The sequence below is a fragment of the Ursus americanus genome, chromosome 35 (assembly GCF_024610735.1).
Source record: "Ursus americanus isolate L20-20 chromosome 35, mUrsAme1.1.p, whole genome shotgun sequence".
Taxonomy (NCBI): Eukaryota; Metazoa; Chordata; class Mammalia; order Carnivora; family Ursidae; genus Ursus; species Ursus americanus.
In genome coordinates this window covers 23,104,402-23,120,485 of record NC_142161.1, presented here as the reverse complement: position 1 = coordinate 23,120,485, position 16,084 = coordinate 23,104,402, and the positions used below count along the sequence as shown (strand labels likewise).

Genomic DNA, 16,084 nt, shown 5'->3' with positions numbered 1-16,084 from the left:
AGGAGGTATCTGCCTCACAATCGAGACCTGACTTAAGGGTTAAGCGGAGCTCCAAGAGTAAAATGGAACAGTCTGTGACTCTCAGAGGCATTGTGTTGCATTTGTGGTCCAACACTTCACCAGCATGAAAAAATATAGTATCATCAAAAAGGATCCTGGGCATTAAATAAGCTGAGACACTAATTTCTGGATCTGCCATTGACTTCATTTGGCCCCAGCCATATAATGAAACTTGTCCAGACTTTAATATCTTACTATATCACATTTGAGTATGGACCCAAATAACCATGAGGTTCCTTCCATTTTTTATATTCATCAATCTACATCACCCACAAACCCATCTCCCAGCTTCTAACCATATTCTACTAGATTATACGAATCATGAAGGCATAAATAGGTCTGTTTTGTTCACCCACATATCCTCAGCACTTAGCATAGTGCCTGACACACCGGAATATTTGAATAAATATTCATCGAATAAACAAATGAACCCATTACAATTGAGAAGCATGGTATCAATCCCAAGTCTGTTTTCTCTTTCATACAATATTTGGTACAGCAAAAGTTTGAAACAGCCAAAGCCCCAAGTTACTGACAGCAGCTAAAGACAAAGGAATTATTACACTCAGCAACAAATATCTTCACATTTGGTTTTCTCGCTAAATTATCAGAGCAATATATTTTCCACAGTGCATTGTGGAGCAAGAACGGAATATGTTGGCACACCTGGGTAGCTCAATCGGTTAAGCATCTGCCTTTCACTTGGGTCGTGATCCCAGGGTCCTGGGATTGAGTCCGACATTGGGCTCCTTGCTCAGCCTGCTTCTCCCACTGCCTGCCGCTCCCCCTGCTTGTGCTCCCTCTCTCTCTGACAAATAAATAAATAAAATCTTTGAAAAAAAGAAGAATGGAATATGTTTTTCATATTCTACAGCTACTCAGTGTAGCTAGGCTTAGGACTAGCATTCTGAATAACAACTATCCTTTTCTATAGTAATCCTACTGTAAAGGAAGAAATTCTCTTCCTCTCCCCATACACATGTATGAACATATGCACACTTACACCTATATCTCTGCTCAAAACACAGACTCAAAGACTATACACAATGAAAAGAGGTTTAAAGTAGATACCATGGAAGATTCTGGAAGAGAATATTCTGTAGTTGCTGCCAACTTCATGCTTACCACAGTCTATTTTGTATTTTATCCCCATTGTTTGATTCAACCTTTGTTCTATGCAATTTTGGCATCACATCCAAGAATCGAGGATTAGCACTCTGTTCCCTCCTTCAGGAATCCTTCCTGACTTAGGATAGCAGTGCAGAGGGGGAGTATTTTAACTTTTGGATTCCAAAATATGTGAAATTCATTCAAGCAGGCTATTGTAACCATTCAAAATATGAAAGAAAGACATTTATGTCCAATAAAAGCCTCTATAACAGACACCTTGTACTGTACTGTGCTTTGTATAATAATGATACAATATGAAAGATTATAATGTAAGCCATAAAGGATAGCAGAAAACCTCAGAACCACTTAATAAAGTCATCGTGGTGACCCTTATAATAGATACCCAATATTTATTCTCCCATTCTTCCACTGAGTAATATAAGATGCGACTTTAGAAATTATTTAAGCTCAGATTTGCCAGTCGTTGGTTCAGGAATGAGTAAATGGCACAATTATTATCAATTAGACATGAGAAGAGAAATGCTAGATGCTTTTAGAAATATTTTCTTCTTAGGCAGTGGCAAAACAAAACAAAACACAACACAACACACCTGGTATCTCTCTATAGCTAGAAATGAATAAGAAAACATATAGCCCAGACTGTAGCCAGTTAAAATCATAAGGGAACCAGCCTTGGTTTGAAACCCAATACTACTGATAGCATAATAGAAAAACAGAAAGAGCCTAGGTTCCAATGACACTAGTGTATCACTAAAGCAGTTAAATCTGTAGCCTACATTACTTCTGCACTTTCTTTTATTTGAGCTAATAAATGTCCTTATTGTTTAGGTTAGTTAAGTTTGGGCTCTGTTACTTGCAGCCCAAAGAATCCTATTTGACACACTTAATTTTCTGTATGTGGAGGCCATCTACTGTGTAATTTTTTTTAAAGATTTATTTATTTATTTATTTATTTATTTATTTATTTATTTATTTATTTATCTATTTGACACAGAGAGACACAGTGAGAGAGGGAACACAAGCAGGGGGAGTGGGAGAGGGAGAAGCAGGCTTCTCTCTGAGCAGGGAGCCAGATGTGGGGCTCAAGCCCAGGAACCTGGAATCATGACCTGAGCCGAAGGCAGATGCTTGATGACTGAGCCACCCAGGCGCCCCTCTACTGTGTAATTTTAAATAAGCATTTAATTAATGTTATTTAAGATGAGTTTTTAACACACTTGAATTTAAAAAAGAATAGCAGTAAACCAGTGAAGAGTTCAGCCACACATAACATAAAAAATTACACACAATAGCCTACTTTGAGCACAAAGTATACTTAGCAAATATTTTCTACTTGATTTATCAAGTTTTTTATTTGATCATTCACAAGAGATTTCTTTTAAATGTTAAACATAAAAAGCATCCTAGAAATAAAACTTTATGAGTCAGTCTGTCACTTTGGAAAGAACTTTATGAAAGTTAGAGATGGAAGACACCTGTCTGATTTGTCCCTTTGTCAAGCTATGAGTTTCTTACAATGTATTTTCTCGTTAAAATTACATAAAGGGTCTCAATCCTGAGGCTTTAATGAATAATCTGACTTCTAGCTGAGACTGAAATGAGATTTTTTTCCCCCCTGAGGAATAGTACTACAAATGTGATCAAGTGAATCACTGAGGGATTTCACCCTACTCTATAAGACTCCTGGTCTGTTCCAGGGTGATAATCTCTAAATACAGAGACTGAGGAAAGGGCAAATGTTGTATATCTGTAAGAGTAAGCTGAAAACACAAAACAGAAATTAAATTCAACAGAAAGAGTTGCTCTCAGCTTCCACCACAGCTACAGACAGATATAAATTCCATGTGGAAGTAAACTTTCTAAAAGATCATTCTAATTATAAGGGCCATAAAAACAACCTCAATATTCTCACTTGGCCCCACCTCTTAACATGCATCAATCACACTAAAGTAGTCGGACTTCACAGTTTCTTAGGATATATTTATTCTTCTGTGGTTTTGTTTGCAACAGCTCCTTTGTTTAGGATGAGCTCCCACTCCTCCCATCCCTTCCACAACTCTCCTCCACTCCCGCCTCGACTCTGTTCTCTCACCTCTTCCCTATTCTCTCTCCTCTTTTCCTCCCAGTTTCCACTCACCATTTCAGGTCTAATTCAAATCTGACCTTCAGAAAGGCCTCCCCGAGCATTCCTTCCCTCTGAATTCCTATAAAGGAAAGTCTATGCCACAAGATTCCATGTCCTGATTTAATGAAGCAAAATGGTAGAATGAAAAGCATAGTCTTTAAGAGGAAATAAGAATTCAGCTCTGACACTCAATAGTAGACCCTCAATGAATACTACTGGTTATTATTATTAATAGCAATAATAATTAGCAGTTATTAAAAGTTGATTTTGCTATGTGGTAATTTTACGATCCTGAGCAAGACATTGAAAACCTCATCATAACCTCAGTTTTTCTATCTGTAAAAATCAATAACACCTGTCCACTAACCTCATAAAATTGTGAAAAATGAAATGAGATGATATGTGTGACAGTGCTTGTAATGATTATACAAATATTTACATGATAGATTCTGAGAGCTACTGAATATACTCGTTAAAAGATTATTGATAATGTGAGAAAATGCTTAATTGTAATGTCAAATGAACTAAGAAAAATACACAGTTGTTCAACAATGTGATAACTACATAAAAAGTACATTTAATGAAAGAGTCTAATGAGACATTAGTAGTAGTTTTCAGGGTAGGAACTAAGGTAAAGCAAGTGGGGTGCCTAGGGCACAAAATTTAAGAAGGCTCTTTCTTATCTCCTGCAAGAGCAAGGTCAGCCTCCTTAAATTTTGTGCCCAAGACAATATGCTGAATACCCAGATAAAGTTGCAATGCTGGGGCAACAAGAGGGTCAATTTGGATTTGAAAAGCAATGGCTAAATAATTGGCACACCAATTAATTAAAACTTTCAGTAGGAAGTCTATATCTTAACTGTTTTTCTTATAATCAAATTGTTTCTAAAGATAAATTCTGACAAAGGGCAAAGTCCCAACTCCCAGCCAGAAGAAGGCATAGAGTAAAAACAAAAGCCTACCATAGATTTCAGTGTAGTAAAATGGCTTGCCTTGAGTTGGAAGCAGAGTCTGCCTAGAATTTTTTTTAGTCAGTATATGATTTCATGGACCTAGAACAATCAATTTTTCAAAGAAATCAAGGATGATATAGGTAGCATAATGTTGTGGTTGACAGCTTGAGAGTGCTGAAACCAAATCACCCAGTTTCAACTCCCAGCTCCACCATTTATAGGCCTATTCACTTAAGGCAAATTACCTAATTTCTTTGTGGTTTAGTTTCCTCATCTATAAGGCAAATATAACAATAACACCTACCTGATAGTACTACTGTGAAAATTAATTGAGTTAATCTACATGCAGTGATAAGAGTACTGCATAACACAGTAAATCCTTAATAAATCTTGGCTACTATTACAAGCTGATGACTACAATTCTTCCTTTAGTTCAAAAAGAACATAAATGCCTCTGGGGATAACACTGTAATTTATGGTTAGTTATTTATACTAGACTGTAAATAAAAGATCTGAGGGCAGATTTGGGAGAAAAACATGAGGAATCAGGAGTGGAGATTTAGGAAAACATGTGAGTAGTAAGTTTGTAGAAAATAAATAGAAGAAAGAATATACTGTAAAGTCCACAATATTTTGCTCATGGGCATAGAGCAAAGATAGGAGCCTAGTTTAAAAGTGGAACAGCAGTACCTAGGATTCCTTCTTTTCCTTCCACTAAATTAACAAATAAGAAATATTTGGGCAGTCTAGTAGTTAACCTATAGCTATGCAAATAAATAAATAAATAAATAAATAAATAAATAAATAAATAAATAAAAAGTGTTCTCAAGAAATTCCCTGGAAGAAACACAATTCATAATCATGAAATAATTAGAGACTATCTCAGCATATAGCAAAAAACTAAATTGTCTGGAGAGTACACACCACCGAAGTTTAGCCTCTAATTTATTGAGGCTTTAGGAACCCATCTCTTGCCCCACACAATACTCCCCAGTATCAACAGCTTCAAGGGCCCTGGGGTAACATAATTAAATCAGAGATAATTAGATTGGCAGAATCTGAGATTTTATTGGTGGCTATACAGATCAAAGATATGGTCACAACCTGACATAGCGAAAAGCATTCATGAAGATTTCCTAAGTCCCTGCATTATAATAACTTTATAAGCTTCATAGTGCTCCCCCCTGTCAATGTAATACCTACATCCATGTAAAATGGAGAGGGGTGGAGAAGGAGGAGGAGGAGAGGGTGTCGTGTCAGGAAAGAAAGCTTGCTGTCTTTTTCCTAAGAGGTTTCTAAAACCGATCTGGCTCAATGGCTTAACTTGCTCTTTGATCTTTCAAATAGGCCATGACATATTCCTTGATCCCTCAAGACAAGCCTCACAAATCTTAAATGTATAAAGGAATAAATGAAGGAAATCAGTCTTCACCATTCTACTTGAGCCTTGTTGTCAGAAGGAGTCATAACTGATTATCAGAAAATTAGCCTCCATATCTCAACTAACTGGTTTTCAATTAGTGTTTTTAAACTGTGCTTTGCAACTGTTTAGTAGATCATGAAATCCATTTTTAAAATTATGTTATATATTCGTATTCAGGTTTGCATGTATTTGGGTCATGATATAAAATCCTTTCTAAGTGTGGGTCACAAGTCAAAACATTTGAAAAACACTGGTCTAATCTATTAAGAGGGAATGACATGAACAAAGGAAGCACACCATATTGACACCTAGGTATACAATGCCATATTGACATAATTTTCAGCAGATGAAGGGAGAGGACAGGTCATCTGATCTGCCAGATCTCCTGATAATATCAGAACAGTGTCAATTCTTAATATGATAGTTCAACTTGCCTCCTCTCATAGAAGGATCTGGAGAGGACTCCAAACTTACATGTTGGGTTCACTCTCCCTCACTATTTACTATGTAACTGTTGTCATTTCCCCAGGTCTATAAATAAAGGTATATACTTTTTTTCATGACACAACTCCAAAGGCAAGAGAAACAAAAGAAAAAATGAACTTGTGGGACTTCATAAAGATAAAAAGCTTCTGCACAGCTAAGGAAACAGTCAAAAAAAACTAAGAGACAGCCCACGGAATGGGAGAAGATATTTGGAAATGACACTACAGATAAAAGACTGGTATCCGAGATCTACAAAGAACTTCTCAAACTCAATACACAAGAAACAAATACACAAATCATAAAATGGGCAGAAGATATGAACAGACACTTTTCCAATGAAGACATACAAATGGCTAATGTTCAAAATCATTAGCCATCAGGGAAATTCAAATCAAAACCACATTGAGATACCACCTTACGCCAGTTAGAATGGCAAAAATTGACAAGGCAGGAAATAACAAACGTTGGAGAGGATGTGGAGAAAGGGGATCCCTCCTACATTGTTGGTGGGAATGCAAGTTGGTACAGCTACTCTGGAAAACAGTGTGGAGGTCCCTTAAAAAGTTAAAAATTGAGCTCCCCTATGATCCAGCCATTGCACTACTGGGTATTTACCCCAAAGATACAGACGTAGTGAAGAGAAGGGCCATATGCACCCCAATGTTCATAGCAGCATTGTCCACAATAGCTAAATCGTGGAGGGAAACGAGATGCCCTTCAACAGATGACTAGATTAAGAAGATATGGTCCATATATACAATGGAATATTACTCAGCCATCAAAAAGAATGATTTCTCAACATTTGCTGCAACATGGATGGGACTGGAGGAGATAATGCTAAGCGAAATAAGTCAAGAAGCAGAGAAAGACAATTATCATATGGTTTCACTCATTTATGGAACATAAGAAGTAGGAAGATCGGTAGGAGAAGAAAGGGAAGAAGAAAGGGGGGGTAAACAGAGGGGGAATGAACCATGAGAGACTATGGACTCTGGGAAACAAACTGAGGGCTTCAGAGGGGAGGAGGGTGGGGGAATGGGATAGGCTGGTGATGGGTATTAAGGAGGGCACGTATTGCATGGTGCACTGGGTGTTATATGCAAGTAATGAATCATCGAACTTTACATAAAAAACTAGGGGTGTACTGTATGGTGACTAACATAATAAAAAATATTAATAATAAAAAAGGATATGGGGAAAAGGAATAAATAAATAAATAAATAAATAAATAAATAAATAAATAAATAAATAAATAAATGTATGTATATATGCCTATGGGTGCTGGAGAGTTTATGTGTCTATGTACAAAATATGTAAGTATAAAACAGTATTTCTTGTTAGGATGGGCAATACTTGACAAGTCCATAATAAATCTTGTTAAGAAGACTTTATCTGATAGAACACATATAATGTAGGCAATTACCTCAGAAGGTGTGGGAGAGAATGCCCTAAAGAAACAAACTGCAAGTTATGATAAGCTGTCTGTGAGCATTGAGTTAAGGCCTGTAGTCAGGTGGCCAATAGAACAGCTGGACAAGAAACACAGACCAATGTATGTGTGAAATGGCTTCCTTGTTTATTCCTATCCTGCTATTTCTTGCGTATGCGCCCCTGAAAGGTCAGCCCCACTGATACCAAAACTGCCCTGAATATTTTTCCACCTATCCAGGCATAGGTGGAGCAGTTGCCTTCATCACCATTACTGCTCATTAGTTTTATCAGCATTCTTTATCTTCTTTTTTAGGTGATGTGCATTATATGTTATATGCTATGTATGCTAACCGACAAATTCATAAAATTCATTGTTTGCTACACTTCTGGGCTGTGTATATAAAGTTATTCGAATAACATTTTCATGAGAAAATCATTTTCTCATCCACGCATTTTTCATCTGCACAAACTCTAAATCTAAAAGAAATGGAAAGGCTAAAGGATACAGAACTTCCCACAGAGCAGAATAAATCAATTTCACTTTAGTCTCACCTCTTTATCCCCAAATATGGTCATTACACTACCTAGAACTGACATAAATAGGAGAAAGAAACGCATGAGGGAGGAGAGGCTGGGTGGGAGTACTATTTAATGCCATTTTCATAGCTCTTAGCAATTTTACAAAAGCACTTACATATACATAATAACATTTAATCCAGACTACATTTTGATTCTGTAGAGAATATTATTCATCTTCAATTTTCAAATAAGGAATGGAGGCTCTGAAAGGTAAGAACAAAGCCTCAAGATTCAAACAGAGTCCATCATCTGATCCTTCCATCTATCACACTGCTTCTCTATTGACTCAAGATGCTTGGGGCTTGTTCAAAAGGGATGAGTTAAAAACTTTTTGAAAAAAAAATTAATATGTAGGGTGGTATATCATCTCAATCCCAACACAATCTTTTATCTGCTCTGGTCATTTGTCTCTACTACTAATTATCATTTTCCATAGTCATCCAAAGCAGTGATAACTGTCTAGAACAAAGCAAATACTCTACTTGCTCCCATCCTCTCATAGCAAACCTACTTTCTGTAACTGAACCTAACATATAATACTCAAAATTTAGGGTCAAAATCAGGAAATTTTGTCATGTTTATTCTACGTGTAAAACATAAATACGGATAACCAAGAACCCAAGCTAAGGTCATCTTTCCCCCACTTACATGGGTGTGTTTGCTAGGAAAATCAGTGTCAATATGAAAAGAAACAGCTTCTCTGGCAATTCAATCTTTCCTAATCTCCTATGTCCAAGAAAATGATGGAAAAGATATTAAGCTATTCAGCAGGGGAAGTATGAAAGTGTTGAATCACTATATTGTACATCTGAAACTAATATTACACTATATATTAACTAACTGGAATTTAAGTAAAAACTTAAACAAGAGAAAAGATATAAAACTATTAAAAGGAGGAAATCACTTTGATAGATATATCATTTTATTTGAAAAGAATTTATTGAATATCTCTAATGTGCAAGGGTGTACCTGTCCAACTACCGCAAAAATACTATTAGTGATAGAGCTTCAGAGACCTTGTTTGCAGTCTAGGCCCCTGGCAAAAGGACAATCATTGATATTTGATACCTTGTCTTAATGCTCTCCTTTTTCTCTCTCTCTTGCTTTCTTCCCTAAAGCAATAGGCTATAAATATAACTCAGAACTAAAAGTCCATAATTAGGACCACTCATCCACAGAAAGAACAGAACAGAACAACACTGAATCACCTCTTGCACTGATTCAATAGGTAATTTCAACAAAGTGTTCATTTATCCCATTTTTGGGGGAAGATTTTTTGTGGGGTTTCCTTGTTTGTTTGCTTGTTTGCTTTTGTTGTTGTTTTTTGGTTTTTTACAACTACAACTCTACAAAACAAAGTTTAATAATGGAAACAATTTCCCAAGAATCACATTATGAGATTACACATAATACACATATACACACACAACCTAATCCAAATCCAAATTCAAAATAATCAGGATCCAAAAAGAAAAATATCAAAGAGACATCAGAGTAAATTGTCCTTGTCACTGCAATTAATGAAGGCTTCATCTTTTCTTCCTTACCACATTTCTTTCTTACAATATTTTTTACCATATTCCTGATTGTTTATTCTGTAATACTATTTAGTCCTCAACAGATAGAAGTACTGCTATTGTTTGAAAAGTTTTTATTTTGCTTTCAAAACAAATCTTCTATTTTAATCATTTAAAATGAATTAGAAACATAATACTTAAAGTTAACCTGTGGTAAACCTTTTTGTAAAGTCAATATTTGTAGCAATGCATAAAGTTGAAATTTCACATATTGGGTTTCATGTTGGCTTTTTTCATAACTGGAATAGGTCATTTTGAAGTTTCATATTCACAACCAAATGTGATACTGTAAATAGGCCTGACTATATATGTCCGTCAACATTTCATGTTAAAATTGCTGAAAACACCACACAACTGTCTTGATCTATCTCAGTATTGCTCCCTCCAAGGGGTTCAGTAGATGCCTTACAGATGCAACAAGGACTTCAACAACTATAGTGTCTGGTTCTTACAGATAGTATTTCTCACAAGAAAATAAAAACTGACAACCTAACTTGGTGTGAAAAGATACAGTCTAATGGTCTAAGATACTACTCTTTCTTTCTGACCTCAATCTATCATTCAATAACACAGTTTACCATAAGTGAACTGAGACTGAGATTTACACATACTGAAAACTGCTTAGCATTTCTAGAACAGCACAAGCTATAATGATGTGCACACAAGCTTCTCTGATTTAGAAGGCTCAGCTTAGAAAGTTTCTCTCATCAGGCTTAGATGAAGAAAGATTCTAACCTATCCACACCTTATTAACTAAAAGTCTAAAAAAACAAAACAAAACAAGCAAACAAAAAAACCCAGTCACTCATTTTCTTTCCTGATTATTTTCAGACAGGGAATGAGAAACAGTAGAAGGAAAAGGGAATTGGTTATCAATCCCTCCCTTAGGGAAGGTCCTCAGTGGCTTAAAGAGAGGCTGATTTTTATGCTTTATATTCTGCTTTCCCAGTGGCTTAGGGGAGAGGTAGAGAAAGAAGCCGTACATCAGAATGAGAGAGAACATTTCATGAGAAGATGGGAAAATTCAGAATTCCTTAAAAGATTCCCTACTTCTCCAGGTCAAGGTCAGATTAATATAAATTCATCTTAAATTAAGAAGGGAAGAAAGGAAGCCCTAATTCCAAAGAATACTCCTTCAATTGTTCAGCTCTTCTCAAGGCTGTGGTGCATGCAAAGCCTACTTGGCCAGCAATGAAGCAATAACCCAGAGCCCTGTCTGCAGGGGGAGCCTGAGCCCTGACTTGTGCCTGACTGACTCACCATCACAGCCATTTGCCTTCCCACCTGAGCTGAGCTGGGTTGATGTTCTACTAAGTAGCAGTCCCACTTCTTCCAATAAGGAAGATCTGGTATGGTGTGGCATTCACTACAATAATTTCATAAGAGTCTTTCAACCTCTCTTTTTCAGTAAGACACAATCATAAATTTAACAAACAGGTCTAATCAAATAGATTTTCAAAAATTGCGTTCAAATACAGAAACCAACAGGTTTCATCTTTTCCCTCTCAGCATATAAGAAATAAAGGAAGTACCAGTAATTCCGTTCCAACCTAAACTTTTTAAGCTTTTCAACTTTGGAATATTTTTACCTTTAAGAAAACAGAAATGTTCCTTTAAGTATTATTTTCAGCACAACAAATTATCATGTAAGATGAGCAACAGACTTGTAGACTTTTTAGAGGTTATAGGTTACTTTCCCAGAGCATAGCAACAGTGTTTGAAATCCAAGTATCTTACAAGACTCCTTTGCTAGAAATAAAATTTGCAAGGATGGTTTTATGACAAAAAATAAAATTGTGTGTGTGTTTCTGCAGATATAAAGGAAGAGGGAATATTTTATTCTTCTTATCTTGCTGAGATTTTCATCAGCAGTTAGAAGTCCCTACAGTTTTATTGCTAGTACCAGAATTTCATTAATTAGCATCAAGAGAAAAATAAAGACTAGGCTAAAAAGCTCAAAACTTAAAAAGTAAAAAAGGGAAAGGGCCAATAAGATTATTAATAAGTGAAAATTGGGGCATGTAATGTTTTGCATCCTCAACTGACAACTCAATGACATTACAATTAGAAAAATAATAATTATTGCTTGTACAAAGGGAGCTCCATTACATGGGAGAATTATAATAATTTGCATGAATGGCTTAAGCTTCAAAACTCTGACTTAAACACAAAATTTATAGTTAACATATTAATTCTAGATATTTCTTTCATTAAAAGTTGGTAAAAATATATGATGTCCTCATCTGAAATATAAATGAATTTTTAATTCCTTAAAGGGATTCTGCATTATATAAAAGAAATTTGAGAATTAGTATGCAATTCTGAGGATCAAGGCCCTTTCTAGAAGCATAAACATTCAATTAACTATCCTGTAGAATTTTTAATTGTGGTGTTGAAATGCTAAGCAGAGCATTAACATCTATTCTTTATGAATTAATATTTTCCAGGACTGCATACACTGTCGGTTCTCTAATAGCACTTAAGGGCACTATTTAAGTTTTTGGTTTCATTTCTCAACCCATGTTAAAGGGTCATGTTTAATTCTGACTAAGCTACTTTTCATAACCAATGAAGCATCATTTCAAACCAAGGAAATATACTTGTTTAATTTCAAAGGGGGGTATTTTTAATATACTAGGACAGCTTCTTTCATAATTTCAAAATCAACAAGATGTTCCAAATTCCTAATGCTGTGCTATAAGAAATTATTACCATAATGTGTTTTCTGGCTCGTTTCTTTCCTTCACAAAAAGAGCAACAAGTCCTCCACCCCACTTTCAGAGAACAAGCCGGCACTGCATAAAAGTGTAATCAGCACCGTATGGAGGTTGCCTAAAACAGTATTCTTTTTTTTTTTTTTAAGATTTTATTTATTTATTTGAGGGGCGCCTGGTTGGCACAGTGGTTAAGCCTCTGCCTTCGGCTCAGGGCGTGATCCCGGCGTTCTGGGATCGAGCCCCACATCAGGCTCCTCTGCTAGGAGCCTGCTTCTTCCTCTCCCACTCCCCCTGCTTGTGTTCCCTCTCTCGCTGGCTGTCTCTATCTCTGTCGAATAAATAAATAAAAATCTTTAAAAAAAAAAAGATTTTATTTATTTATTTGAGAGAGAGAGAGAGAAGCAGACTCCCAGTTGACCAGAGAGCCCGACGTGGGACTTGATCCCTGGACCCTGAGATCATGACCTGAGCTATAGGCAGACGTTTAACCAAGACACCCTGGAGCCCTAAAACAGTATTCCTGATACACCACCAAAACTTAAATGAAAAGAACTGATAGCAAATAAGGGTTAAGAGTTTGAGTTATGAAGTCAGAATGTCAGACAGAGCTAATCTAAATATTGACCACCAACTTACTAGCTCTATGACTTTGGTCAAGTTACCTAATCCCTTTAAATCTCAGTCTTCTCATCTGTAAAAAGGGAAAAATGATAACATCTACCATCATAGGGATCCTGTCAGAATTATGAAATAATGAGAGTGTAACATTGAACCTAGGGCTTGGTCCCTAGGAAATGATCAGTAGCTATTTTACTTTTATTACATTAAAACTCTGATCAGTCATCTGGACATTTCTAAACTCAGTATAATTCGAGAATAATAAACAGATTTTGAACTTATCTATAGCTGTAATCAATTGGCAGCAGCTGCCTGAAGCACTGTGTTAAGAATAATCAATGAAGCATCTCTTCAAACCAAGGAAACCATTGTATTTGCTTAGTAAGAGAGGCGAAATTTTTAAACATATTATAAAGACTTCTTACGTAATTTCAAAATCAATGAGATTTTTCAAATCTCAGTCTGGACTTAGCTGAAAAGAGTTATCAATTTTTGCTGTCTACTATGAGCCCAGAATGGGGAAATAGCCATGTTTCTATCTCTAGTATAGCTCTGTATTTCTTGTCATATAAGTAATTTTTCCCGCTGATGAATTTTTTTGCTTTTCACTTAGTTTGCCTTCATGCAAATAAGAAAATCCATTCACATGTGTAAAAGAAAAATTATGAGCAGATCGGAGAAAATTAGTAAAACATCCTTGGTCCAGGATATCCCAATTGAAACTGCCAATGCAACACTGCCAAGAAGGTTCAACTGACTGACAGATCATTACAATAAATGGGGTTTTGTTTGTTTATTTTGTTTTTTAAGTAGGCTCCACGACCACCATGGGGTTCAATTCGGAGCTTGAGCTCATACCTTGAAATCAAGACCTGAGCTGAGATTAAGAGTCAGATGCTTAACCTACTGAGCCACCCAGGTGCCCCAATAAATGTTTATTTTTTAAATAAATACATATGTATAAACATTAGGTCAAACAGTTTTACATATTGAAAAATAATGTGTTTGTTCCTTTTAGAAATATATGAAGAAAGCTGGAGATAACTTACTTTAAGGTAGTTTTTGAATAGTGGTGATTTTTTTCAAGAAACAAACATTCAAAAAAGAGCCTACCACCCTACTGCCAACTTCCTTAGTTTAAAAATAGGTATGATTTTAATGGTCCTGTCTCACATTTAGGTCTTTAATCCATTTTTAATTTATTTTTGTGTACGGTATAAGAAAGTGGTCCAGTCTCATTCTTTTGCATGTTGCTGTCCAGTTTTCCCAACACCATTTGTTGAAGAGATGTTGTTTTTCCATTGGGTATTCTTTCCTGGTTTGTCAAAAATTAACTGACCATATACGTGTGAGTCCTTTTCTGGATTTTCTATTCTGCTCCATTGATCTATGTGTCCGTTTTTGTGCCAATTCCATACTGTCTTGATTTTAGAAAAGCAAACAATGCAGAAGAGAATTTAATTTTTAAAACAATTTAAAAACAGAGCTCATCTGCCAAACTACATACATAAGTTCATTAGATTTACAAAGGATGTTTTTCAATAGTTCATATTTAATCCTATTCAATATTTACTTTTTGCTTCAGATAACATATCAAAATACAGATTTGGTTACCATTAAAGTAGTATAGTTAATAATAACACCAGCAAGACATGAAAGATTAAGCTATCTTCCCCCAAATAGCTACATAACCAAACACTGACATAGCATGTTAAATTTACCAACTAAAAGTTATTGCTAATTCTACTCATACAATCAGTGAAATAAAGGGGTTTTATTAAAATACAACGCTGCCACCCATAGTTTGACTAACATGTATTTTCTTTTTAATTGTTTTCATGTTGTAACACACATCTTTTTTAGTAGATAAGCAGAACCCTACTATCACCTGCAAATTTATGTTTCCTTCATAAATGGTCCTATGAAGTACTTAGTATAAACCAAGTGGTCTAAGAAAATTTGTATGCAATGCTTTTCACTAGATTATTACTTTGAAGAAAAGAAACCCTTGTGTATTTTTTTAATGATTGTTATTTTTAACTGTGACAAAATATATATAACATAAAGATTTACCATCTTAACCATTTTTATGTGTACATTTTTTTCTTTTTTTTTAATGATTTTTTATTATATTATGTTAGTCACCGTACAGTACATCCCCAGTTTCCGATTAACACTAAAATAGACTGTATCTAAGAACCACTGAATCTTAAAGTTAGAAGACTGTTTAAAGCAATGATTGCCAATGATTTTACCAGTAAGAACCCCTTTCAAATGTTATCCAAAATAACTCATGTTTTGAAAATTTCCTATATCCAAAAAAATGTATTTAGAGAAGTGATTACTTTTCCTACTCTTTTTTTTTTTAAGATTTTATTTATTTGCTTGACAGAGAGAGAGACAGCCAGAGAGAGAGGGAACACAAGCAGGGGGAGTGGGAGAGGAAGAAGCGGGCTCCCAGTGGAGGAGCCCGATGCGGGGCTCGATCCCATAACGCCGGGATCACGCCCTGAGCCGAAGGCAGACGCTTAACGACTGAGCCACCCAGGCGCCCCCTACTCTTCATAAATATATGAAGCTATGCCCACTTTCCAATGGGCTTTAGAAATAGCTCATGCACCACTGTGAGCACATTGTGCTGATAAAGGGTGTGATATCCAGAACCATATGCCTAGGTTCAATCCTAAATCCACCACTTATTAGTTGCATGATCTGTGCTTGTTTCCATAGTATTATAATGGGAATGATGAGAGTAACTACCTCATAGGAGTAAATACTGACATGTGTAAAGCCCTTAAAACAATGCCTGGCAGATGGTAATTATTCATTAAGTATTACTATGTTAATATTACCATTGTATTTCACGAGGAAGAAACCACCTTTGAAACTTATCTAGTCTAAGTATCCAGCCAAGTATCTTTTTCTATAACAATCTCGACTGACAGCCATCCATCTCCTTCTTGAACATGACCAACCAACAGAGA

General features: G+C 35.8%; 1 long non-coding RNA gene across 1 annotated transcript in view; it reads right to left on the bottom strand.

Annotated features, from left to right (window-relative positions):
* The window catches only part of LOC148107131 (uncharacterized), a 431,471-nt gene that overhangs the window by 390,531 nt on the left and 24,856 nt on the right, over positions 1-16,084 (bottom strand). The gene's annotated exons all lie outside the window — the stretch shown is intronic.